This window comes from Hemitrygon akajei, chromosome 11 (assembly GCF_048418815.1).
Source record: "Hemitrygon akajei chromosome 11, sHemAka1.3, whole genome shotgun sequence".
Classification (NCBI taxonomy): Eukaryota; Metazoa; Chordata; class Chondrichthyes; order Myliobatiformes; family Dasyatidae; genus Hemitrygon; species Hemitrygon akajei.
The window spans coordinates 175,105,668-175,132,989 of NC_133134.1; positions in this window are offsets into that span (position 1 = coordinate 175,105,668).

Below are 27,322 nucleotides of genomic sequence, written 5' to 3' on the forward strand. Positions count from 1 at the left end.
AGTACTTCAGTGTCTGTGTCTTGCATTTGGGTCCGTTCTCAACATCCACCTTATGACACTATCATTACCTAGTTTTTTGAGCTTTTCGTAAGCTCTTCTTTTCTTGACTAGATTTACAACCTTTGTACACCATGGTTCCTGTACCCTACCATCCTTTCCCTGTCTCATTGGAATGTACCTATGCAGAACTCCACACAAATATCCCCTGAACTTTTGTCACATTTCTTCCATACATTTCCCTGATAACTCTGTTCCCAATTTATGCTTCCAAGTTCCTGCCTGATAGCTTCATATTTTCCCTTACTCCAATTAAACGCTTTCCTGACTTGTCTGCTCCTATCCCTCTCCAAAAGGAGATAGAATTGTGATGACTATCACCAAAATGCTCTCCCTCTGAGAGACCTGACACCTGACCAGGTTCACTTCCCAATACCAAATCAAGTACAGCCTCTCCTCTTGTAGGCTTATCTACATATTGTGTCAAGAAACCTTTATGAACACACCTAACAAACTCCACCCCATCTAAACCCCTTGCTCTAGGAAGATGCCAATCAACATTGGGGGAGTTAGAATCTCCCATCATGGCTACCTGTTATTATTGCACCACACACAAGCACATGCTTACACAAACACACAGACATAAACACACACCCAAGAACACATGCACAAGCCCAAAGAAACATTCACAAATCCACACACACATGTTGTAGGGACTAAATAGGGTGGATATGAAGGGAATATTTCCTTTAGTGGGGTTATTCAGAACTAGAGGTCACAGCTTCAAAATTATGGGGTGATCCTTTAGAACAGAGGTAAAGAGGATTGATTTTTTTTTTAGCTAGAGAGTAGTAAATCTGTGTAATGCTTTGCCACAGACTGCGGTGGAGACCAAGTCCATGCACATATTTAAGGCAGAAGTTGATCTTTTCCTGATCGGTCAGGGCAACAAAGGATATGGTGAGAAGATAGGTGTATGGGATTGAGCGGGATCCAAGATTGGCTGTTACAGAATGGTAGAGCAGACTCGATGGGCTGATGGCCTAATTCAGCTCCTATGTCTGGTGATCTTATGGTCTAAAAAACACAGACAAAAACATACACAAAAAGAAACATACAGTCATACACAATTGCACACAGAAAAATACACAAACCCACAGAAAAAGAAACACCAAGCACACATATGCAAACACGCATAAGAACACATAAACAAAACAGATGAACAAAATCACATGCAAACAAATGCAGAGACACACACACACACACACAAACAACACAAACACAGATGCACTCACAGAAATAACACACAAGCACACACACAGAACTACTCACACGCAAACACACGCACAAAACACAGACAAATACACGTATATAAATAAAAACACACACACATACACTCACTCAGTCGCAAACAGAAATCTCCAGATCAGATTCCAGAGGCCCCATCAGTGGCTGGAGCTGAGCACCTTGAGGAGGTTACTTGCAGGTCGGCGAAGCTTGAATAAAAGAAGAACTTTGTGGGCATTCAGGCATTCCGACAGTCCAATCAGCAGCGGGAACAGAGCAGTTCAAAGTAACTAAAAGTACAGAAGGGACAAGTGGGTGGGGGGGGGGGGGGGGTGTCATTGTTGGGAGTGGGCCAGCAGTGAGCCTGAGGCCAAAGAAACAGGTTTGAATATTTGGTCTTGGTTGCCCATTGTACAGTGCAGGGAGGGTGGCAGATACAGCAGTGGAATGCTCCTTCTGTAGGACGTGGGAATTCATGGAACCTGATAGTTTCCCTGATGACTCCACATGTGGGAAGTGCAGCCAACTCCAGCTCCTGGAAGACCACATTAAGGAGCTAGAGCAGGAGTTGGATGAACTAAGGATCATCCAGGAGGCAGAGCAATTGATAGAGACAACTTTTGAGTAGGTGGTTACATCCAGAGTGCAGAATTCAGGGAGTAGATGGGTGTACACTGAGAGAGGTAAAGGGAGAAAGAAGTCAGTGCAGGTTCCCCCTGTGACCATTCCCCTCAACACAAGGTGTACCCCTTTAGATACTGATGAGGGGGGTGACCTATCTGGGCAAAGCGGCAGCAGCCAGACCAATAGCACTGTGGTCAGCTCTGAGCCTCAGAAAGGTAGGGTGAAGTCAGGCAGAGTAACAGTCATAGGGGACTCGATAGATAAGAGGACAGATAGGAGATTCTATGGCAGCATAAGAGACACCAGGGTAGTGTGTTGCCTCCAAGATGCTGGGGTCCAGGATGTCTCTGAGCGGTTGCAGAATATTCTTGAAGGGGAGGTCATGGTACATATCGGTAACAATGACATAGGCAGGAGAGGGGTTGAAGTCCTGCACAGTAAGTTTAGGGAGTTAGGAAGGAGGCTGAAGAGCAAGATCCCCAAGGTTGTAATCTCTAGGTTACTCCTGGTGCCATCAGCTAGTGAAGGTCAGAAACAGGAAGATAGCACAGATGAATGAGTGGCTGAGGAGATGGTGCAAGGAGCAGGCTTTCAAATTCTTGGATCATTGGAACCTTTTCTGGGGAAGGAGCGACTTATACAAAACCATAGACTATAAGACAATGGTCTTCTAAAGTAAGTACATGCTCAGCACAGCATTGTCAGCTTAAGAGCCTGTATTATGTTGTAGGTTTCCTATGTTTCTTAAACCATAAGACATTGGAATATAATTAGGCTATCTGGCTCATCATGTCTGCTCCACCATTCAATCATGGCTGAAACTTTTTTTTTCTCAACCCCAGTATAAGTTGCATCTGAACTGGAAGGGAGGTTTGCTAATGCTATTGGGGAGTGTTCAAACTACATATGAAGGGGGATGGGAACCAAAGTGAAGAGGCAGAGGATTGGGTGGTTGGCACACAAGTAGAGACAGCTTGTAGTAAGTTTGTGAGGAAGGATGACAGAGCAAAGATGCACTCAGCCAGATGGTTTGAGATGTGTCTATTTTAATGCAAAGAGTATCATAAACAAGACGGATGAACTTAAAGTGTGGATCAATACATGGAACTATGATGTTGTGGCCATTACATACAACTGACTGTCTCAGGGGCAGCAATGGCTGCTGAGTGTACTTGGATTTCGATTTTTCAAAAGGGCCAGGGAGGGAGGCAAAAGAGGTGGGGGAGTGGCATTGCTAATCGGTGACAGTTGTCATGGCTGCAGAATAGGAGTAAGTCATAGAGGGATTATCTACTCAGTCAGTGTGGGTGGAAGTCAGAAACAGGAAGGGAGCAAGAACTCTACAGGATGTTTTTTATAGGCTACCCAATAGTAACAGGGATATCAAGGAGCAGAAAAGGAAACACATTCTGGAAAGGTGTAATAATAACAGAGTTGTCGTGATGGGAGATCTTAATTTCCCAAATATCAATTGGCATCTCCCCAGAGCAAGGGGTTTAGATGGGGTGGAGTTTGTTAAGTGTGTTCAGGAAGGTTTCTTGACACAATATGTAGATAAGCCTACAAGAGCAGAGGCTGTACCTGATTTGGTATTGGGAAATTAACCTGGTCAGGGAGTCAGATCTCTCAGTGGGAGAGCATTTTGGAGATAGTGATCATAATTCTATCTCCTTTACAATAGCATTGGAGAGAGATAGGAACAGACAAGTTAGAAAAGCGTTTAATTGGAGTAAGGGGAATTATGAGGCTATCAGGCAGGAAATTGGAAGCTTAAATTAGAAACATGTTCTCAGGGAAAAGTATGGAAGAAATGTGGCAAACATTCAGGGGATATTTGTGTGGAGTTCTACATATGTAACACTTACCCAACAGGCTGGTATATGTCTAGGGGAAAAGGAGATCCAGCCACTCACCAACCCCACCTCCCGTACACGCAGGTGCTGTGAGAATCAAGTTTATGCCGCGCGCACACACACCATATCAAACTCACACCAGATACCGTTATGGAATACACTTTAAAGATTTTACTAAAACTAAAAGAATACTATGCAATACAATATATATGAAGGTACGTTTCAATGAGACAGGGAAGTTATGGTAGGGTACAGGAACCATGGTGTACAAAGGCTGTAATAAATCTAGTCAAAAAGAAAAGCTTACAAAAGGTTCAGAGAGCTAGGTAATGTTAGGGATCTAGAAGATTATAAGGCTAATAGGAAGGAGCTTAAGAAGGAAATTAGGAGAGCCGGAAGGGGCCATGAGAAGGCCTTGGCAGGCAGGATTAAGGAAAATCCCAAGGCATTCTACAAGTATGTGAACAGCAATAGGATAAGACGTGAAAGAATAGGACCTATCAAGTGTGACAGTGGGAAAGTATGTATGGAACCAGAAGAAATAGCAGAGGTACTTAATGAATACTTTACTTCAGTATGGACTTTACTTCACTATGGAAAAGGATCTTAGTGATTGTAGCGATGACTTGCAGCAGACTGAAAAGCTTGAGCATGTAGATATCAAGAAAGAGGATGTGCTGGAGCTTTTGGAAAGCATCAAGTTGGACAAGTCAGCTGGACCGGACAAAATGTACCCCAGGCTACTGTGGGATGCGAGGGAGGGGATTGCCGAGCCTCTGGCGATGATCTTTGCATCATCAATGGGGATGGGAGAGGTTCCAGAGGTTTGGAGGGTTGTAGATGTTGTTCCTTTATTCAAGAAAGGGAGCAGAGATAGCCCAGGAATTTATAGACCAGTGAGTCTTAGCTCAGTGTTTGGTAAGTTAATGGAGAAGATCCTGAGAGGCAGGATTTATGAAGATTTGGAGAGGTATAACATGATAAGGAATAGTCAGCATGGCTTTGTCAAGGGCAGGTCGTGCCTTATGAGACTGATTGATTTTTTTGAGGATGTGACTAAACACATTGATGAAGGAACAGCAGTAGATGTATATGGATTTCAGCAAGGCATTTGATAAGGTACCCCATGCAAGGCTTACTGAGAAAGTAAGGAGGCATGGGATCCAAGGGGATATTGCTTTGTGGATCCAGAACTGGCTTGCACACAGAAGGCAAAGAGTGGTTGTAGATGGGTCATATTCTGCATGGGGAGCATGCAGAGGGGGAGCAATATCCTTGCTGGTAGGTTTGCTAGCATGGTTCGGAAGGTTTTAAACTAATTTACAAGGGGGATGGGACCTGGAGCGATAGAGCAGTAAAAGAAGTGTATGGAGTAAAGCCAGATCTAACATATAGAGAGGGTTTGAGGAAAGAGCAGCAGAATAAAGGGTATAAAGGTAGTAAGGTAGAAGGGCTGAAGTGTGTGTACTTCAATGCAAGAAGCATCAGGAACAAAGGTGATGAACTAAGAGCTTGGATACATACATGGAATTATGATGTAGTGGCCATTACAGAGACTTGGCTGGCACCAGGGCAGGAATGGATTCTGAATATTCCTGGATTTCAGTGCTTTAAAAGGGATAGAGAGGGGGGGAAAGGGGAGGAGGGGTGGCATTACTGGTCAGGGATACTATTACAGCTGCAGAAAGGGTGGGTAATGTAGCAGGATCCTCTTTTGAGTCAGAATGGGTGGAAGTCAGGAACAGGAAGGGAGCAGTTACTCTACTGGGGGTATTCTATAGGCCCCCTGGTAGCAGCAGAGATACCGAGGAGCAGATTGGGAGGCAGATTTTGGAAAGGTGCAAAAATAACAGGGTTGTTATCATGGGTGACTTTAACTTCCCTAATATTGATTGGCACTTGATTAGTTCCAAGGGTTTAGATGAGGCAGAGTTTGTTAAGTGTGTCCAGGATGGATTCCTGTCACAGTATGTTGACAGGCCGACTAGGGGGAATGCCATACTAGATTTAGTATTAGGTAACGAACCGGGTCAGGTCACAGATCTGTCAGTGGGTGAGCATCTGGGGGAAAGTGATCACTGCTCCCTTACCTTTAGCATTATCATGGAAAAGGATAGAATCAGAGAGGACAGGAAAATTTTTAATTGGGGAAGGGCAAATTATGAGGCTATAAGGCTAGAACTTGCGGGTGTGAATTGGGATGATGTTTTTGCAGAGAAATGTACTATGGACATGTGGTCAATGTTTAAGGATCTCTTGCAAGATGTTAGGGATAAATTTGTCCCGGTGAGGAAGATAAAGAATGGTAGGGTGAAGGAACCATGGGTGACAAGTGAAGTGGAAAATCTAGTCAGGTGGAAGAATGCAGCATACATGAGGTTTAGGAAGCAAGGATCAGATGGGTCTATTGAGGAATATAGGGTAGCAAGAAAGAAGCTCAAGAAGGGGCTGAGAAGTGCAAGAAGGGGGCATGAGAAGGCCTTGGCGAGTAGGGTAAAGGAAAACCCCAAGGCATTCTTCAATTATGTGAAGAACAAAAGGATGACAGGAGTGAAGGTAGGACCGATTAGAGATAAAAGCGGGACGATGTGCCTGGAGGCTGTGGAAGTGAGCGAGGTCCTCAATGAATATTTCTCTTCGTTATTCACCACTGAGAAGGAACTTGATGACGGTGAGGACAATATGAGTGAGGTTGATGTTCTGGAGCATGTTGATATTAAGGGAGAGGAGGTGTTGGAGTTGTTAAAATACATTAGGACGGATAAGTCCCCGGGGCCTGACGGAATATTCCCCAGGCTGCTCCACGAGGAAAGGGAAGAGATTGCTGAACCTCTGGCTAGGATTTTTATGTCCTCATTGTCCACGGGAATGGTACCAGAGGATTGGAGGGAGGCGAATGTTGTCCCCTTGTTCAAAAAAGGTAGTAGGGATAGTCCAGGTAATTATAGACCAGTGAGCCTTACGTCTGTGGTGGGAAAGCTGTTTGAAAAGATTCTTAGAGATAGGATTTATGGGCATTTAGAGAATCATGCTCTGATCAGGGACAGTCAGCATGGCTTTGTGAAGGGCATATCGTGCCTAACAAGCCTGATAGAGTTCTTTGAGGAGGTGACCAGGCATATAAGATGAGGGTAGTGCAGTGGATGTGATCTACATGGATTTTAGTAAGGCATTTGACAAGGTTCCACATGGTAGGCTTATTCAGAAAGTCAGAAGGCATGGGATCCAGGGAAGTTTGGCCAGGTGGATTCAGAATTGGCTTGCCTGCAGAAGGCAGAGGGTCGTGGTTGAGGGAGTACATTCAGATTGGAGGGTTGTGGCTAGTGGTGTCCCACAAGGATCTGTTCTGACACCTCTACTTTGTGTGATTTTTATTAATGACCTGGATGTGGGGGTAGAAGGGTGGGTTGGCAAGTTTGCAGACGACACAAAGGTTGGTGGTGTTGTAGGTAGTGCAGAGGATTGTCGAAGATTGCAGAGAGATATTGATAGGATGCAGAAGTGGGCTGAGAAGTGGCAGATGGAGTTCAACCCGGAGAAGTGTGAGGTGGTACACTTTGGAAGTACAAACTCCAAGGCAGAGTACAAAGTAAATGGCAGGATACTTGGTAGTGTAGAGGAGCAGAGGGATCTGGGGGTACATGTCCACAGATCCCTGAAAGTTGCCTCACAGATAGATAGGGTAGTTAAGAAAGCTTATGGGGTGTTAGCTTTCATAAGTCGAGGGATAGAGTTTAAGAGATGCGATGCAATGATGCAGCTCTATAAAACTCTAGTTAGGCCACACTTGGAGTACTGTGTCCAGTTCTGGTCGCCTCACTATAGGAAGGATGTGGAAGCACTGGAAAGGGTACAGAGGAGATTTACCAGGATGCTGCCTGGTTTAGAGAGTATGGATTATGATCAGAGATTAAGGGAGCTAGGGCTTTACTCTTTGGAGAGAAGGAGGATGAGAGGAGACATGATAGAGGTGTACAAGATATTAAGAGGAATAGACAGAGTGGACAGCCAGCGCCTCTTCCCCAGGGCACCACTGCTCAGTACAAGAGGACATGGCTTTAAGGTAAGGGGAGGGAAGTTCAAGGGGGATATTAGAGGAAGGTTTTTCACTCAAAGAGTGGTTGGTGCGTGGAATGCACTGCCTGAGTCAGTGGTGGAGGCAGATACACTAGTGAAGTTTAAGAGACTGTTGACAGGTATATGGAGGAATTTAAGGCGGGGGGTTATATGGGAGGCAGGGTTTGAGGGTCGGCACAACATTGTGGGTCAAAGGGCCTGTAATGTGCTGTACTATTCTGTGTTCTATGGTGGTGGGTCACCCGTGGAGTGCCTCAGGGATCTGTTCTGGGACCCTTACTCTTTGTGATTTTTATAAGTGACCTGGATGAGGAAGTGGAAGGATGGGTTAATAGGTTTACTGATGACAAAAAGGTTGGAGGTGTAGTGGATAGTGTGGAGGGATGTCAGAAGTTACAGCGGGACATTGATAGGATGCAAAACTGGGCTGAGAAGTGGCAGATTGGGTTCAAGCCAGATAAGTGTGAAGTGGTTCATTTTGATAGGTCAAATATAGTTTTAACGGTAAGACTCTTGGCAGTGTGGAGGATCAGTGGGATCTTGGGGTCCCAGTCCATATGACACTTAAAGCAGCTGTGCATGTTGACTCTGTGGTTAAGAAGGCATATGGTGTATTGGCCTTCTTCAATCGTGGAATTGAATTTAGGAGCCGAGAGGTAATGTTGCAGCTATATAGGACCCTGGTCAGACCCCACTTGGACTGAACTTGGCCTTTTCTCCTTGGAGCGGCAGAGGATGAGAGGTGACCTGATAGCGGTGTATAAGATGATGAGAGGCATTGATAGCCAGAGGCTTTTTCCCAGGGCTGAAATGGTTGCCACAAGAGGACATAGGTTTAAGGTGCTGAGGAGGTACAGAGATGTCGAGGGTAAATTTTTTACTCAGAGAGTGGTGAGTACATGGAATGGGCTGCCGGCAACGGTGGTGGAGGCGAATAAGATAGGGACTTTTAAGAGACTTTTGGATAGGTACATGGAGTTTAGAAAAATAGAGGGCTGTGGGGAAGTCTAGTAATTTCTAAGTAGGGACATGTTCGGCACAACTTTGTGGGCTGAAGGGCCTGTATTGTGCTATAGGTTTTCTATGTATTCCCTCGAGTTCAGGAGAATGAGGAGAGACCTCATAGAAACATTCTGAACGTTAAAAAGGCCTGAACAGATTAGATCTGGCAAAGTTATTTCCCATGGTAGGGGAGTCTCGGACAAGAGGGCATAACTTCAGGATTGAAGGATGTCCATTTAGAACAGAGATGTGTCGAAATTACTTTAGTCAGAGGGTGGTAAATCTGTGGAATTTGTTGCAACAAGCAGCTGTGGAGGCCAAGTCATTGGATGTGTTTAAGGCAGAGATCGATAGGTTCTTGCTTAGCCAGGGCATCAAAGGGTATGAGGTGAACATAGAACATAGAACAGTACAGCACATTACAGGCAGGGGAGTGGGAATATCTGGAAGAATTGGATCAGCCCATAATTGAATGGCAGTGCAGACTCGATGGGCCAAATGGTCTACTTCTGCTCCTATATCTAATGGTCTTACTGTCTTATAGTAACCGGCTTGAGATGGGAAACATGGAATACTGGATGGATCTTCAGTAATGCTGGTAGATGCAATCTATGCAAACTTTTTTGACAGCCTTTTCCATTACAAACAGTCCCACGTAGCGTTGCTAATTTGCAGCTCTCGACTTTCAGAGCAAGATCCCTTGATACCAACCAGACTTCCTCTCCTGGCCTGAATGGCCTTACCTGTCGACGGAAAACAAGTTGGTTGGGTTGGGTGGAAAAGTGGATCTGGTTGGCGTCCAGAGGTCGATCCTCCAGCACCTTGGCTTTGATCTTTTTTCTTAATTCCTGAGTCGGAATTTCCCATCTTTGAGATAGACAGATGTCCATGAGATTCTCAGCAATACTGCAGTCGATAAACGCCTTAAGTGCATGGATCTGAGACCTCCAGGATAAAGAAGCTGCGTGCTTTACACAATCAGCTGACTGATTGTGAAGCTGACTGAAGGGAGAACCGACCCATCAGGACCCCCCTGCTGACAGGTATCCTCTTTTAGTTGATGCTTGGGACATGCTGCCTGGAAGTGCCTCAATAGAGAGAGAAACCTGTTCTCCTGCACCTCTCTCGTTCCTCCTGAGACAGGCGAATGCGCCCTTCTTACATAGGCTTCTCCATGGACTGGGTGCTGGGTGGTGAAGGAGGGAGAGAAGGCGAGGAAAGATGGTGATCAGACAGTGCGTAGGAAGCTTGAAACATTCTTTCCCTGCACCATTCAGTTACCCGGTCATCAAACTCCAATAGCCAGAATAATCAGGTCATCCAGACCAAATAACATTGGATAGGTATATGGACAGGAAAGGAATGGAGGGTTATGGGCTGAGTGCAGGTCAGTGGGACTAGGTGAGAGTAAACGTTCAGCATGGACTAGAAGGGCCAAGATGGCCTGTTTCCATGCTGTAATTATTATATGGTTAAGTGGTTATAAGGTTATATCCTGCTTGTCCCGGACGGCAATCTCATGCCAATCCCCTGTGTTCAGTCCTCGCTGGAAGGCAGTGATGAGAGATTTCTCATTCCAACCCGCCTCTACTGCAAGTGTGCGGAATTTGACAGCATAGTTCACTGTTCCTCTGCTTTGACACAGGTCCAAGAGTCAATGGGCAACCCCCTGATCCCATACTGGAAGTTCTAAAGCCCTCCTAAACTCCGCCATGGAATGTCAGAACAACTGGGCTGTGGGGTATCATTGTGCCCGTAAAGTGCTGAACAAGCTGAGTGGAGGTCCATCTAGAAGATTGACCATGTACGTCAGTTTTTGCACATTATCACCAGGCTGGGCTTGGAATGTCAGCTCACATTGGGTAATAAAATTCTTGAACCATTGTGATCACCAGTATATCTGCTTGGTGGTGAAATACTCAGTTCCTGTAAGGTCCTGGGAGTCTGTGGGGGCTTCCGAAGGCGGGAGTTAGTTCTGGTCCGGGCGTGGGAATGGGAACATTAGTGGCAGAGATCATCAGGGTAACAGGAAAGGAGGACCTGCAAGATGCTGGGAGTGAGACCGAGTCAGCCTGAGGTGCTGATTTGCATTGGCAACAACGTTAATGGTTGTCAGCTGACACTGTTGAGACCGATTGTCTGCGATGAGCTGTTCAACCGTTGAAGCTGGGGATGATACCTGTTCCTCCAGATGAGACTGGGCTTGTTGGCATGAGATAATCTGCTTCATTGCTTCTGTAACTGCATTCAGAACAGATTCCATTGCCTGTAGCTTGTCCCCTACCCTGACCAATGAATCGGAGGGCCAAGGTCAGCTACTTTCTCTGCTGGATCCATCTTTATTTGATCGAGACTTGCTGACACTACGTTTGGATCTGGCCCAAGTGCAGAGTGAGAGACAATGAAGCAGGTCGATACTTAAACTTTCATGCAAACAGAGTTAGAGGGAAAAAGAAAACCATAAGTGCTAGGCCAAAAAGGGCAATTAACTGAAGCTCTCAAACAGAAAACGAAGCCAACACTGTGACTGAAAGGAACAACTAAATATAAAAAGCATACTGCTAGTCTTCAGAGTCAGTTGACTTGACAGTCCAATTTCTCAAGCAAGGCAGGATGCAAGTAGACAATGAAACATTGCTGTACTCTGTTCAAGTCTCGACAAGCACTACAACAAAAAGAATAGAGTTAAGTACCATCACAATGAAATAATAATTAGCTGACATGTGCATATTAATGAGTGCAATTGCTGTATCTGCTGTGCTGCCGATTCCGTCATTGTGATAGTGTCTACTATAGCCGCACACACCGAGACTATGATTAAGCAGAATACTGTGGTTCACAGTACTGGATATAAGCAATGGATTTTGGTTTCACTGAAAAGAGGGTGTCAGTATCAAGTTGCTTCCTCTTGTAACGGACAGCATATATATGATTGCAGGTTGCCACTGGAGTTCCACAGGGGTCGGTTTTGGGACCGCTGCTTTTTACGATGTGCGTCAATGATTTGGACTACAGTATTAATGGATTTGTGGCTAAATTTGCCGATGATACAAAGATAGGTAGAGGAGTGGGTAGTGTTGAAGAAACCGAGAGCCTGCAGAGAGACTTAGATAGTTTAGGGGAATGGGCAAAGAAGTGGCAAATGAAATACAATGTTGAAAAGTGTATGATCATGCACTTTGGTGGAAGAAATAAACAGGCAGACTATTATTTGGATGGAGAGAGAATTCGAAATGCAGGGATGCAAAGGGACTTGGGAGTCCTAATGCAAGGTACCCTAAAAGTTAACCTCTAGGTTCAGTCGGTGATGAAGAAGGCAAATGCAATGTTAGCATTCATTTCTAGAAGTATAGAATATAAGAGCAGGGATCTGATGTTGAGGTTCTATAAGGCATCCGTGAGACCGCACTTGGAGTATTGTGTTCAATTTTAGGCTCCTTCTTTTAGAAAAGATATACTGACGTTGGAGAAGGTTCAGAGAAGGTTCACAAGAATGATTCCAGGAATGAAAGAGTTAGCGTATGAGGAACATCTGGCAGCTCTTGGGCTGTATTCCCTGGAGTTCAGGAGAATGAGGGGGGATCTCATAGAAACATTCTGTATGTTAAAAGGCCTGAACAGATTAGATATGGCAAAGTTATCTCCCATGGTAGGGGATTCTAGTACAAGAGGGCACGACTTCAGGATTGAAGGACGTCCATTTAGAACTGAGATGTGGAGAAATTACTTTAGTCAGAGGGTGGTAAATCTGTGGAGTTTGTTGCCACGAGCAGCTAATGCGAGGCCACATCATTGGGTGCATTTAAGGCAGAGATGGATAGGTTCTTGATTAGCCAGGGCATCAAAGGATATGGGGAGAAGGCAGGAGAGTGAGGATGACTGGAAGAATTGGATCAGCCCATGATTGAATGACAGAGCAGACTCGATGGGCTGAATGGCCTACTTCTGCTCCTATATCTTATGGTCTTATGGTATATACATGGACAGTTTGGCCACAATGGTTTCATAATTCACCCTCCATTTTCCATCAAAAGTTGCCAATAGGGCTGAAAGATTTTTCATCTCCCCAATGTTTAATGCAATATGTAAATGACCTACTATAACAGGAGACCAAGAAGACCCAAGAGGAGCATTATGAGTAAGTTGAAGAACTACTGTAGGAGATGGGTTTGAAGGTTAACCCTAAAAGGTTCAAATCTTGAGGGAGCAGGTTTGTTACTTGGGAGTGGTCAGAAACCCTGGGGAACGAGAGTTTGATAAACAGTGTGTGGCAAAACTACATCTCCATGCTGATGTGAGGTGATACAGTTTGTCTCTTGGTTTGGTGAGGTATTGTAGAGACCACATAGATAGTTTTGCTACCAAAGCTTACCCACGTACGTAGCTCCTGAAGAAAGTTGTTTCAGGAGAATGGAAAACTGAATACACTAAGGCAGTTTCAGATCTTAAAACTGGCCTTGTAGAACCACTTGCTCTTTAGACCCCAACTCCTTTCTAGCCATTCTCTTTGGAGGTTACAGCCACTGGTAACATGATATCAGCTGTGTTACTTCAGGAGACAAATGGCCGACTGGAGCCAGTGACTGATGCATCTTGAATGCTTACTCCAGTCAGACAATGATATGCAACATGTGAGCATCATCCATTAGCAGTGTTTGGACAGTTAACCATTTCACTTACATTGTGGGTCTTAATCTACTAACAATTTTAACAGGGCATATGCCAATTCAGCTTATACTGGATGGTTGTCTGCTCCGCCATTTCATTACGGCTGATTCAATTTTCCTCCAGCCCTAATCTCATGACTTATCCCTGTATCCCTTCATGCCCTGACCAATCAAGAATCCATCATACTCAGCCTTAAGTATACATAATGACTTGAATTCCACAGATTTACGTCTCTTTGGGTAAAGAAATTCCTCCTCATCTCCATCCTAAAAGGACGCCCTGTAGCGATGTACTACATACAGACCTCCGTACGATCCCCAATTCCTCCATCCTCTTGAACTTCTCCTTCACCAGGCGGTGCTTTTCCTGGGGGAGCCTTCGTGCGCGGGCATGGAGGGGTGGTCCTTGGGTCGGAATGTGGTGCTGTACCCCGTGTCTGGGCATGGCTGCCGTGAACTGCGGTGCCAGAATCGATGGAAAGTCCACCAGGATTCTGGTGAATTTGTTGTCCGACAGCGTGATGGAGTCCAGGTGTGGGGCCAGTAACTTGGCTTCACCCAGGGAGAACATCTGGAAAGTCTCGGCATGTACCAGTCTTTTCCCTTGCAAGTCGACCAGCAGGCTGTGAGCTTGCAAGAAGTCCACCCCCAGGAGTGGTTGGGCCACCGCGGCCAGTGTGAAGTCCCACGTGAACCGGCTGGCGCCGAACTGCAGCTGCACTGTGCGGGAGCCGTAGGTCAGTATCGTGCTGCCGTTTGCGGCCCTCAGGGTGGGTCCTGGCTTTCTGTTGCGGGTGTCGTACCCCGTCGGGAGCAAGACACTGATTTCCGCTCCGGTGTCAACCAAGAAGTGGCGTCCTGACTGTTTGTCCCAGACGTACAAGAGGCTGTCTTGGTGGCCAGCCGCCATAGTCATTAGCGGCTGCTGGCCCTTGCAGGGTGGGCGACAACAGCGGGCTTCTGTACCCCACCGCTGGTGGTAGAAACACCACTGTTCACTGTCCTCCTCACTCCTGCCTCTGTGTTGTGTGCGCCCCCCTGCCGGGCCTGGTCTGGTCTGCTGTTGGGCGCGTGGCCTGGTAATCTGACCGACGGATGCCACGCTCTCCCTCTTGGCTTTCCACAGCACGTCTGCCCAGGCCGCCACCTTCCGGGGGTCGCTGAAATCTGCGTCGGCCAGCAGCAGATGTATGTCCTCGGGCAGCTGCTCTGGGAACGCCTGCTCGAACATGAAGCAGGGCTTCTGTCCGTCAGCCAGGGCCAGCATCTCGTACATCAATGCTGACGGCAGCCTGTCTCCCAAACCATCCAGGTGAAGCAGGCGGGCACCCCACTCACACCGCAAGAGGCCAAACGTCCCAATGAGCAGCGCTTTGAAAGCTTCATATTTGCCTTCTTCCGGGGGCGACTGTATGAAATCCACAACCTGGGCGGCCGTCTCCTGGTCAAGGGCACTCACCACGTGGTAGTAACGCATGGAATAAGAGGATATCTGCCAAATCTGGAACTGGGCTTCTGCTTGGCTAAACCACACGCATGGTCGCAGCGTCCAGAAAGTCGGCAGTTTTAGCGAAACTGCGTGAACAGATGAAGAGTCGGTCATCTTTGGTCCAAATCCCATTTGGACCGTTGGGGTCACAAATGTAGCGATGTACTACATACAGTTGAAGCCGGTTCATTGGCTATACTTAAGAGGAAGTTAGATATGGCCCTTGTGGCTAAAGGGATCAGGGGGTATGGAGAGAAAGCAGGTACAGGGTTTTGAGTTGGATGATCAGCCATGATCATACTGAATGGCGGTGAAGGCTCGAAGGGCCGAATGGCCTACTCCTGCACCTATTTTCTATGTTTCTATGATACTGTAGCCATTAGTGAGATGGCTACAGGAGGGACAGGAATGGCAACTCCGTATTTCAGGTTTCTATTGTTTCAGACATGATTGGGTGGGAAAGAGGAAGAGTAACATTACTAGTCAGGGAAAATGTCATCGTAGTGCTCAGTCAGAACAGAACGGAAAAATCATCTAGTGAGACTTTACAGATGAAACTGGGGAATAAGAAAGGTGTGCCAATGTTAACGGGGCTATAGTATAGACTCCCGAACAGTCTGCAGGAATTACAGGAACAGTTGCTTTTAGAGAGATCACAGACTGTTGCAGTAAACATAAGGTTTGTGATTTGTGATAGTGGATGATTTTAACTTTCCACATATTGACTGGGAATCCCATGCTATGAAAGGACAAGATGGGAAAGCATGTCAAATGCGTTCAGGAAAGTTTCCTTAATCAATACATAGAAGCCCAAAAAGAGAGAGGCGTGGAATACTTGAGACAGGGCCCATGACAGAAATTTACGAACAGGAATACTTAGCATCCAATGATCACAATGCTATTAGTTTCAATGTAATCATTGGAAAGGGCATGTCTAGTCCTCAAGTTGAGATTCTAAATTGGAGAAAGGCCAATTTTGACGGTATCAGAAAGGATCTGGCAAAGGTGGACTGGGACAGACTGTTTTCTGGCAAAGATGTATTTGGAAAGTGTGAAGCCTTTAGGAGCGAAATGTGGCTAAAACAAATGAATAGCTGGTATGGGCAGGTAAGAACATATGAGGTGCTTATAGAGTATATGAAATGCAAGAGAACACTTTAGATTAATCATGAGGGCTAAAAGAGGGTATGACGTTTCTCTGGTAGAGAAGGAGAAGGAGAATCCTTACGGTCTACAGATATGCTCAGAGCAAAAGGAAAACAGAACAAAGTTGATCCTCTGGAAGATTACAATGGTAATCAGTGCATGGAGCCAATTAAGATGTGGGGAATACACACCCAGTAAAATTATTGACCCTTTCCTGTTCCCAGCTTCCACCCACAGAGACTCTGTAGACAAATCCGTCCATGTTATCTTCCTTTTCTGCAGCCATGGCATTATCTCTGATCAATAGTGCTATGCCCCCACCTCTTTTGCCTCCCTCCCTGTCCTTTCTGAAACACCTAAAGCCTGGCACTTGAAGTAACCATTCCTGCCCCTGACCCATCCAAGCCTCTGTAATGGCCATAACATCACAGCTCCAAATAGTGATCCATGCTCTAAGCTCTTCCGGTTTGTTCATGATGCTTCTTGCATTAAAATAGACACATCTCAAACCATCGGTCCGAGCGCATCATAGAACATAGAATAGTACAGCACAGTATAGGCCCTTCAGCCCACAATGTTGTGCCAACCCTTAAACCCTGCGTCCTATATAACCCCCCACCTTAAATTCCTCCATATACCTGTCTAGTAGTCTCTTAAATTTCACTAGTGTATCTGCCTCCACCACAGACTCAGGCCTTTCTCTATTATCAAGAGTACAAGAGCAAGGAAATCCTTTTGCATTTGTACAGGGCCCTGGTGAGACCACACCTGGAGTATTGTGTACAGTTTTGGTCTCCAGGGTTAAGGAAGGACATCCTGGCTAGAGAGGAAGTGCAGCGTAGATTCATGAGGTTAATCTCTGGGATGTCCGGACTGTCTTACGCAGAGAGTTTAGAGAGACTGGGCTTGTACACACTGGAATTAAGGAGATTGAGAGGGGATCTGATTGCAACATATAAGATTATTAAGGGATCGGACAAGATAGAGGCAGGAAATATGTTCCAGATGCTGGAAGAGTCCAGTACCAGAGGACATGGTTTGAGAATAAGGGGTAGGTCATTTAGGACAGAGTTAAGGAAAAACTTCTTCTCCCAGAGAGTTGTGGGGGTCTGGAATGCACTGCCTTGGAAGGCAGTGGAGGACAATTCTCTGGATGCTTTCAAGAAGGAGCTAGATAGGTATCTTATGGATAGGGGAATCAAGGGATATGGAGACAAGGCAGGAACCGGGTATTGATAGTAGATGATCAGCCATGATCTCAGAATGGCGGTGCAGGCTCAAAGGGCCGAATGGTCTACTTCTGCACCTATTGTCTGTTGTCTATTGCCTATCTGTCTAGTCTCCTTCTCCCACTGTCTCTAAGCTTTCTCTATTTGATAATCTCTGATGATGGATGCTGCTTTCCTATGACAGCGTTTCATGCAGATGTGTTCAATAGTTCGGAGGGTTTCTCTTGTGATGGGCTGATACAACTACATTTTGTACGATTTCTATTCAAAGGCATTGGTGTTTCCATACCAGGTCACCAGTCTATATTTTCTCCACTGCACATCTGTTAGAAGTCATTAGTAACTTGTGAGGTACCAATGGATTTGGAGGATAGCTAATGTTATGCTGTTATTTAAGAAAGCTCTAAAAATAAGCTAAAATATAAGATGGTGATACTGACATCAGTAGTGGGTAAGTTATTGGATCATATGCTGAGGAACCAGATATATAAGTTCAATGGATTCTGGTTAATTTGGGTTATTGATTAATTGGGGGATCTGGTTATTTGGGACAAATAGTAATTAACAGCATCTAATCTGAAAGAAAAATAGTTGGGATTGACTTTGTTTATTGGGACATCATACTGCTTATTTGGGACAGGAGACTGTTACCGAACAGTTTCTACCTAGTCAATCATGCTAACTTCTGTGGCCATTAGACACTATATAGAGCAAACAGTTTTTAAATAGCGTCAGTTCTGTATATTTGTGTCATGTTACTCATTTACGCCAATCACCACCAAACTGAACAATAGTTATTTTTTTTAATTCTAGGTATGCAGGAAGACAATGAAGGCAGTCCATTACCTCCACCAGACATCTGCGCTGACTTTGTACATCTACAGTCAAACAAAACAAAAGGGCTGTGTACACTGTATGAGTTCCTCTGTCCATAACTATTAGGAATTAATGCAGTTTTATACTACTATTGTAATATTAGTAATGTTCAAGTTTGTTCTGTATTTCACTTAAATATATATATTTTTATTCGGTTAATCTATAGTTTGTACTGTTATTTCACTACTTCCATGAGACCTCAGCTAATTGTGGCAGCCACTGAATTGGGACATAATGTCCTGGTCATGATGTGTACCAATTTAACTAGAATGCACTGATGAGGAACAGTCTGCTTGGCTTTCTGCTTCACAGATTATGCCTAACGAAGATCATAAGACCATAAGATATAGGAACTAGCCATTCAGCCCATCGAGTCTGCTCTGCCATTCAAACATAGGCTGATCCAATTCTTCCAGTCTTTCCCACTCCCCTACCTTCTCCCCATACCCTTTGATGCCCTGGCTAATCAAGAACCTATATATCTCTGTCTAAATGCACCCAATGACTTCACCTCGACAGACGCTCATGGCAACAAATTCCACAGATTTACTACCTTCTGCCTAAAGTAATTTCTCCACATCTCTGTTCTAAATGGATGTCCTTGAATCCTGAAGTCATGCCCTCTCGTCTTAAACTACCCTACCATGAGAAATAACTTTGCTATATTAATTCTGTTCATGCCTCTTAACCAGGGGTGTCAAACTCATTTTAGGTCACGGGCTGGATTGAGCAAAATGCAGCTTCATGCGGGCCGGATCAGTCGGACGCGTGCGAACGCAGCTTTCGTTGCTTCCATTTTTTTCAGCCTGCTCTCATGTGTCTCAGTCTCTGCTATAACTACAAAGTGTTTCACTTTACAAATTCCGTTTCTTATGAAGAAGACTACCGAGCAAGACTGCCGAATAAACACTAAAAACTCTGAAAACCTGGTACCTGAATAAACTCAGCATTAGCCATATCATACGCCATAGGCGCTTCGATTACTGGGGCCAGCTTTAATAGTAATTAGATATTATCTCGCGGGCCAAAGATAATTCCACCGTGGGCCAGATTTGGCCCGCGGGCCTTGAGTTTGACATATATGCTCTTAACATTCGGAATGTTTCTATGAGATCCCCCCTCATTCTCCTGAACTCCAGGGAATACACCCCAAGAGCTGCCAGACGTTCTCCATATGGTAACCCTTTCATTCCTGGAATCAATCTCATCAATCTTTTCTGAACCCTCTCCAAAATCAGTATATTCTTTCTAAAATAAGGAGCCCAAAACTGCACAGTACTGTCCATTTATTCCTTCCACCAAAATGCATGACCATACACTTTCTAACATTATATTTCATTTGCCACTTCTTTTCTCATTCCCCTAAACTATCTAAGTCTTTCTGCAGGCTCCCTGTTTCCTCAACACTAACCACTCATCCATCTATCTTTGTATCACTGGCAAATTTAGCCACAAGTCCATTAATCCCATAGTCCACATCGTTGACATACATCGTGAAAAGCAGCGGTCCCAGCACTGACCCCTGTAGAACTCCACTGGTAACTGGTAACCAGCCAGAAGAGGATCCTTTTTTCCCATTTTCTGTTTTCTGCTGATTAGCTAATGCTCCACCCATGCTAATAACTTCCCTGGGCTCTTATCTTGCTAAGCAGCCTCATGTGTGGCACCTTGTCAAAAGCCTTCTGAAAATCCAAGTACATCCTAGCATCTCCTTTGTCTACCCTGCTAGTAATTTCCTCAAAAAATTGCAGTAGGTTTGTCAAGCAGGATTTTCCTTTCAGAAAACCATGCTGGCTTTGGCCTATCTTGTCATCTACCTCCAGGTACTCTGTTATCTCATCCCTAACAATTGATTCCAACAACTGTCTAATCATTGATGTCAGGCTAACAGGTCTATAGTTTCCTTTCTGCTGCCTCCCAACCTTCTTAAAGAGCGGAGTAACCTTTGCAATTATCCAGTCATCCGGTACAATGCCAGAAACTATCAATTCTTGAAAGATCATTGTTAATGCCTCAGCAATCTCTCCAGCTACTTCCTTCAGAACACGAGGGTGCATTCTATCAGGTCCAGGAGATTTATCCACCCTCAGACTATTAAGCTTCCTGAGCACCTTCTCAGTGGTATTTTTCACTGCACAAACCTCACTTCCCTGACACTCTTGAATGTTCAGTATACTGCAGATGTCTTCCACTGTGAAGACTGTTGCAAAATACACATTCAGTTCCTCTGCCATCTCTGCGTCTCTCATCACAATATCTCCAACATCATTTTCTATTGGTCCTATATACTTAAAAAAGCTTTTAGTATTTTCTTTGATATTAGTCACCAGCTTCCTTTCATAATTCATCTTTTCCTTCCTAATGACCCTCTTAGTTTCCTTCTGCAAGTTTTTAAAAACTTCCCAAATCCTCTATCTTTCCACTAGCTTTGGAATCCTTGTATGCCCTCTCTTTTGCTTTTACTTTGGCTCTGACTTCACCTGTCAGCCACTGTAATGTCCTTTCTCCATTTGAAAATTTCTTCTGATTTGGAATATATCTGTCTTGCACTTCCCTCATTTTACACAGAAATTCCAGCTATTGCTTCTCTGCTGTCTTTCCTGCAAATGTCCCTTTCCAGTCAACGTTGGCCAGTTCCCCTCTCATACCATTGTAATTTCCTTTATTCCACTGAAATACTGACACATTGGATTTCATTTTTTCTCTCTCAAATTTCAATGTGAACTTGATCATACTGTGATCACCATTCCCTAAGGGTTCCTTAACCTCAAGCTCTCATCACCTCTGGATCATTGCACAACACCCAGTCCAGTACAGCTGATCCCCTAGTTGGCTCAACAACAAGCTGTTCTAAAAAGCCATCCCTTAGACATTCTACAAATTCTTTCTCTCAAAGTCCAGTACTGGCCTGGTTTTCCCAATCTACTTTCATGTTAAAATCCCCAACAATTATCATGACACGCCTTTTCTATCTCCTGCTGTAATTTGTAATCCACATCTCAGCTGCTGTTTGGAGGCCTGCCATTAGGGTCCTTTTGCCCTTTCCATTTCTTAACTCAACCCATAGAGACTCTACACCATCTTCACCTTCCTAAAAAGGAAGTATGACAGAGCTAAGGTGAGTGGGAGAACAGATGATTGGGAAATTTTTAAGGAACAACAGAACTTAATTAAAAAGGCAATACGGGGAGAAAAAATGAGGTACGAACGCAAGCTAGCCAGGAATATAATGGAGGATAGCAAAAGCTGTTTTAGGTATGTGAAGAGAAAGAAGATAGTTAAGAACAATGTTGGGCCCTTGAAGAATGAATTGGGTGAAATTGTTATGGGAAACAGAGAAATGGCAGAAGAATTTAATAAGTACTTTAGATCTGTCTTCACTAAGGAAGACACAAGCAATCTCCCAGATGTATGGATGGGCCAAGGACATAGGGTAACAGAGGAAATGAAACAGATTGACATTAGGAAGGAAACGGTGATGAGTAGACTGATGGGACTGAAGGCTGACAAATCCCCAGCTCCACATGGTCTGCATCCTAGGGTACTAAAGGAGGTGGCCCTGGAAATTGCGGATGCATTGGTAATCATTTTCCAATGTTCCTTAGATTCAGGATCAGTTCCTGAGGATTGGAGAATGGTTAATGTTATCCCACTTTTTAAGAAAGGAGGGAGGGAGAAAACAGAGAACTATCGACCTGTCAGCCTAACATCAGTAGTGGGGAAGATGCTACAGTCCATTATTAAAGATGAAATAGTGCCATATCTAGATAGCAGTGATAGGATTGGGCCGAGCCAGCATGGATTTATCAAGGGTAAATCATGCTTGACTAATCTATTGGAGTTTTTCGAGGATGTAACCAGGAAGTTAGACAAGGGAGATCCAGTGGATGTAGTGTACCTCAATTTTCGGAAGGCATTTGATAAGGTCCCACATAGGAGATTGGTGGGTAAAATCAAAGCTCATGGCATTGGGGGGAAGACATTGACATGGATGGAAAACTGGTTGGCAGATAGAAAGCAAAGGGTAGCGGTGAATGGGTGTTTCTCGGAATGGCAGGTGGTGACTAGTGGGGTGCCACAGAGCTCGGTACTGGGACCACAGCTGTTTACGATTTACGTCAACGATTTAGATGAAGGCATTGAGAATAACATCAGCAAGTTTGCTGATGATACTAAGCTGGGTGGCAGTGTGACATGTGATGAGGATGTTAGGAGAATTCAGGGTGACTTGGATAGGCTGGGTGAGTGGGCAGATACTTGGCAGATGACGTTTAATGTGAATAAGTGTGAGGTTATCCACTTTGGGAGTAAGAACAGGAAGGCAGATTATTATCTGAACGGTGTAAAGTTAGGTAAGGGAGAAATACAAAGAGATCTAGGAGTCCTTGTTCATCAGTCACTGAAGGTGAATGAGCAAGTGCAGCAGGCAGTGAAGAAGGCTAATGGAATGTTGGCCTTTATTACAAAGGGAATTGAGTACAAAAGCAAGGAAATCCTCTTGCATTTGTACAGGGCCCTGGTGAGACCACACCTAGAGTATTGTATACAGTTTTGGTCTCCAGGGTTAAGGAAGGACATCCTGGCTGTAGAGGAAGTGCAGCATAGATTCACAAGGTTAATTCCTGGGATGTCAGGACTGTCTTACGCAGAGAGGTTAGAGAGACTGGGCTTGTACACGCTGGAATTAAGATTGAGAGGGGATCTGATTGCAACATATAAGATTATTAAGGGATTGGACAAGATAGAGGCAGGAAATATGTTCCAGATGCTGGGAGAGTCCAATACCAGAGGGCATGGTTTGAGAATAAGGGATAGGTCATTTAGGACAGAATTAAGGAAAAACTTCTTCTCCCAGAGAGTTGTGGGGGTCTGGAATGCACTGCCTCGGAAGGCAGTGGAGGCCAATTCTCTGGATGCTTTCAAGAAGGAGCTAGATAGGTATCTTATGGATAGGGGAATCAAGGGATATGGAGACAAGGCAGGAACCGGCTATTGATAGTAGATGATCAGCCATGATCTCAAAATGGCGGTGCAGGCTCGAAGGTCCGAATGGTCTACTTCTGCACCTATTGTCTATTGTCTACACTTTCCAATCCTATGTCATCTCTTTCCAATGATTTACAGAGCCACACCACCCTCTCTGCCTACTAACCTATCTTTCTGATATACTGTATATCCTTTGATGTTCAGCTCCCAATGGCAGCCATCCTTTAGCCAAGTTTCAGAGATGGCCACAACATTATATTTGCCAATCTGTGAAGTTCAAGATCGTCCATTTTATTCCTTCTGCTGAGTGTCTTCAAATACAACACTCTCAGTCCAGTATTTGTTGCTTTCTGTTTTAACTGCACCATGCCTCTATTGCCCTGTAACTCATGTCACTGGCTTTGATTAAGCCTCATCTCCTGCCTGTTCAAAATTAACTTCAAAATTAATGTTGAAGTTAGATAACATGTTGGTGAGGCCTAATTTAACCCACCTATAACGAAGGTATCAGTAAGATGAAACAGTGCAAAGAAAATGTCCAAAGATATTGCAGGGGCTTGAGCTAAACAGAAAGGTTAAATAGTTTAGGATTTTATTCCCTAGAACACATCAGAATGAGGAGAGATTTGATAAACATAATCCAAAAATATGAGAGTATAGTACAGGTGAATGCAAGCAAGCTTTTACCACTCAAGTTGTGTTAGACTAGATGTAGAGGTCATAGGTGAAATGTGTAAGTGGAACATGAGGGGGACCTCCACTCAAAGGTTGTTTTGAGTTTGGAATGAGCTGCCAGAATAAGTGGTGGATGTAGGTTTAATATTCGAGAGAAATGTGAATATGTACATGGATGGGAAGGGTATGAAAACCATTTGTCCAGGCACTGGTCAAAGGGACAACGCAGATAAACAGATCGGCATTGACTACGTGGGCCGAAAGGCTTGTTTCTGTGCTGTAGTGTTGTATGAATCTTTCATTGCAATCTTGCCCTATCAATGTTTCATTCATCCTCAGTCTCGCAACATGTTGCATCTACCTGTAAACCAGAAGTCCCATCCTCTGCCCTGATAGTGTTTCCCTTTCCTTTGGAAAATTAGTTTGAACTCTCCCCACAGTGCTAGCAAACCTGCCGCGAGGATATTGAATCCCCTCGAGTTCAGGTGCAACCCGTCATTTTTTAACAGGCCATATCATTCCCCAGAAGAAATTCCAATGATCCAGATATTGGAAGCCCTTCCCCTTGCACTAATTCATCAGCCACATTCATCTGTCAAGTCATCCTATTCTTACCCTCACTGGTGCGTGGCACAGGCAGCAATCCAGAGATTTCTAATCTTCAATTCCTGTTTTTCAGCTTGTTCCATAGCTCCTACTATTCTCTATTCAGGATCTCAATTACATTTTCTTCCTATATCATTGGTATCACTATGTACTACGACTTCTGGTTGTTCACCCTCCCATTTTAGAAAGCTGTGGACCTGCTCTGAGACATTCATGACCCTGGTATCTGGGAGGTAACATACTGTCCAGGTGTCCTTCTCACATTCACAGAATGTCCTGTGTGCTCCCCTATTAAATACCTCATTGTCACTGTTCTCCTTGTCTCCACTCTTCCTTTCTGGGCCACAGACCTAGACTTAGTTCCAGAGACCTGGTTCTTACAGATTAGGGATCTGCAGCTGCAGCTGGATGTCATTCAGCTCGTGCACGTGAATGAGGATATAATAGACAGGAGCTACAGGGAGGTAGTACCTCCCTGCATCTCCTTTATTATTACTCTAGTTCCAATATTCAGTCTTTATTGTGTTGATGTCAGAGGCAAGTGAGGTCTATAATAGCAAGTGTCTGTTACACAGCCCTCATAGTCAAAATCCTGCGGGATCTTGTCAGGGTGGATGCGGAAATGCGGTTTGCTCTTTTGTTTGAGAATTTCTCAAAGTCACTGGAGATTTCAGGACGTTCCATGCACCTATGAGCACTGCATCATTATTCATTTTTGCAGTTTATTTATCAGAATCAGAATCACAATTATTGGCACATGTCGTGAAATTTGTTATTTATAATTAGAATCCTGAGGGATCTTGCCAAGTGAATGTGCAACAGAGGTCTGCTCTTTGGTGGGAGAATTTTGCACGATCAAATGAGATTTCAAAATGGTCCATGCACATATGAACATTATTTCATTAATAATGTTTTGCAATATTTATTTGTCTGTATAATTTACAATAGATTTATTTCTTTGCACTGTAATGTGAACACAAAACATCAGGTTTCCAATCAGAATAGTCAGTGGTAAAAAAGAACTGTTTCTATTTTAACTCTCATCAAGGATGTGCTGGAGATTTTGGAAAGCATCAAGTTGGATAAGTGTCTGGGACCAAATGAGATGTACACCAGTCTTATACACCTCTGATAGGTCACCTCACATCCTTTGTTGCTCCAAGGAAAAAAGGCCAAGTTCACTCAACCTATTCTTATAAGGCATGCTCCCCAATCCAGGCAGCATCCTTGTAAATCTCCTCTGCATTCTTTCTATGGTTTCCATATCCTTCCTATAGTGAGGCAACCAGAACCGAGCACAGTACTCAAATTGGATTCTGACCAAGATCCTTTATAGCTGCAACATTACCTCTTGGCTCCTAAACTCAATCCCACAATTGATGAAGGCCAATGCACTGTATGCTTTCTTAACCACAGAATCAACCTGTGCAGCAGCTTTGAGTACCCTATGGACTTGGACCCCAAGATCCCTCTGATCCTCCACACTGCCAAGAGTCCTACCATTAATACTATATTCTGTCATCATATTCAACCTACCAAAATGAACTTCCTCACACTTATCTGGGTTGAACTTCATCTGCCACTTCTCAGCCCAGTTTTGCATCCTATCAATGCCCCGCTGTAGCCTCCGACAGCCCTCCACACTATCCACAACACCTCCAACCTTTGTGTCATCAGCAGATTTATTAACCCATCCCTTCACTTCCTCATTCAGGTTATTTATAAAAATCACAAAGAGTAGGGGTCACAGAACAGATCCCTGCGGCACACCATATGTGACCAACCATATGACCCATCTAGAACCACTCTGCCTTTTGTGGGCAAGCCAGTTCTGGATCCGTAAAGCAATGCCCCCTTGGATCCCATGCCTCCTTTCTTTCTCAATAAGCCTTCAATGGGGTACCTTGTCAAATGCCTTGCTGAAATCCATATACACTACATCTACTGCTCTACCTTCATCAATGTATTTAGTCACATCCTCAAAAATTCAATCAGGCTCGAAAGGCACAACCTGCCTTTCACAAAGCCATGCTGACTATTCCTAATCATATTATGCCTCCCCAATATTCATAAATCCTGCCTCTCAGGATCTTCTCCATCAACTTACCAACCACCAAAGTAACCACATGGTTAGAGTACCAGCTGATTGGTAGAAGGCAGCAAGTGGGAATAAAAGGATCCTTTTCTGGTTGGCTGCCAATGCTAAGGGTGTTCTGCAGGGGTCGGTATTGTGACCACTTCTTTTTATGCTGTATATAAATGATTTAGATGAAGGAATAGATGACTTTGTTGCCAAGTTTGTAGATGATAGGAAGATTGGTGGAGCAGCAGTTAGTGTTGAGGAAACAGGTAGGATGCAGAAGGACTCAGACAAATTAGGAGAACATACAAGAAAGTGGCAAATGAAATACAATGTTGGAAAATGCATGATTATGCACTTTGGCCATAGAAATAAATGTGTGTATTATCTTCTAAAGGGGAGAAAATCCAAGAATCTGAGATGCAGACGGACTTGTGAGTCCTTGTGTAGAAGACCCTGAAGCTTAACTTGCAGGTTGAGGAAGGCAAATGCCATGGTAGCATTCATTTCAAGAAGTCTGGAATACAAGAGCAAGGTTGTGACGCTGAGGTTCAAAAATGCATTGGTGAGACCTCACCTTGAGTACTGGGAGCAGTTTTTGGCCCCTCACCTTTGAAATGATGTGCTGACATTGGAGAGGGTCCAGAGGAGGTTCACAACAATGATTACAGGAATGAAAGGGTTATCATACAAGGAACGTTTGATGGCTCTGGGTCTGTACTCGCTGG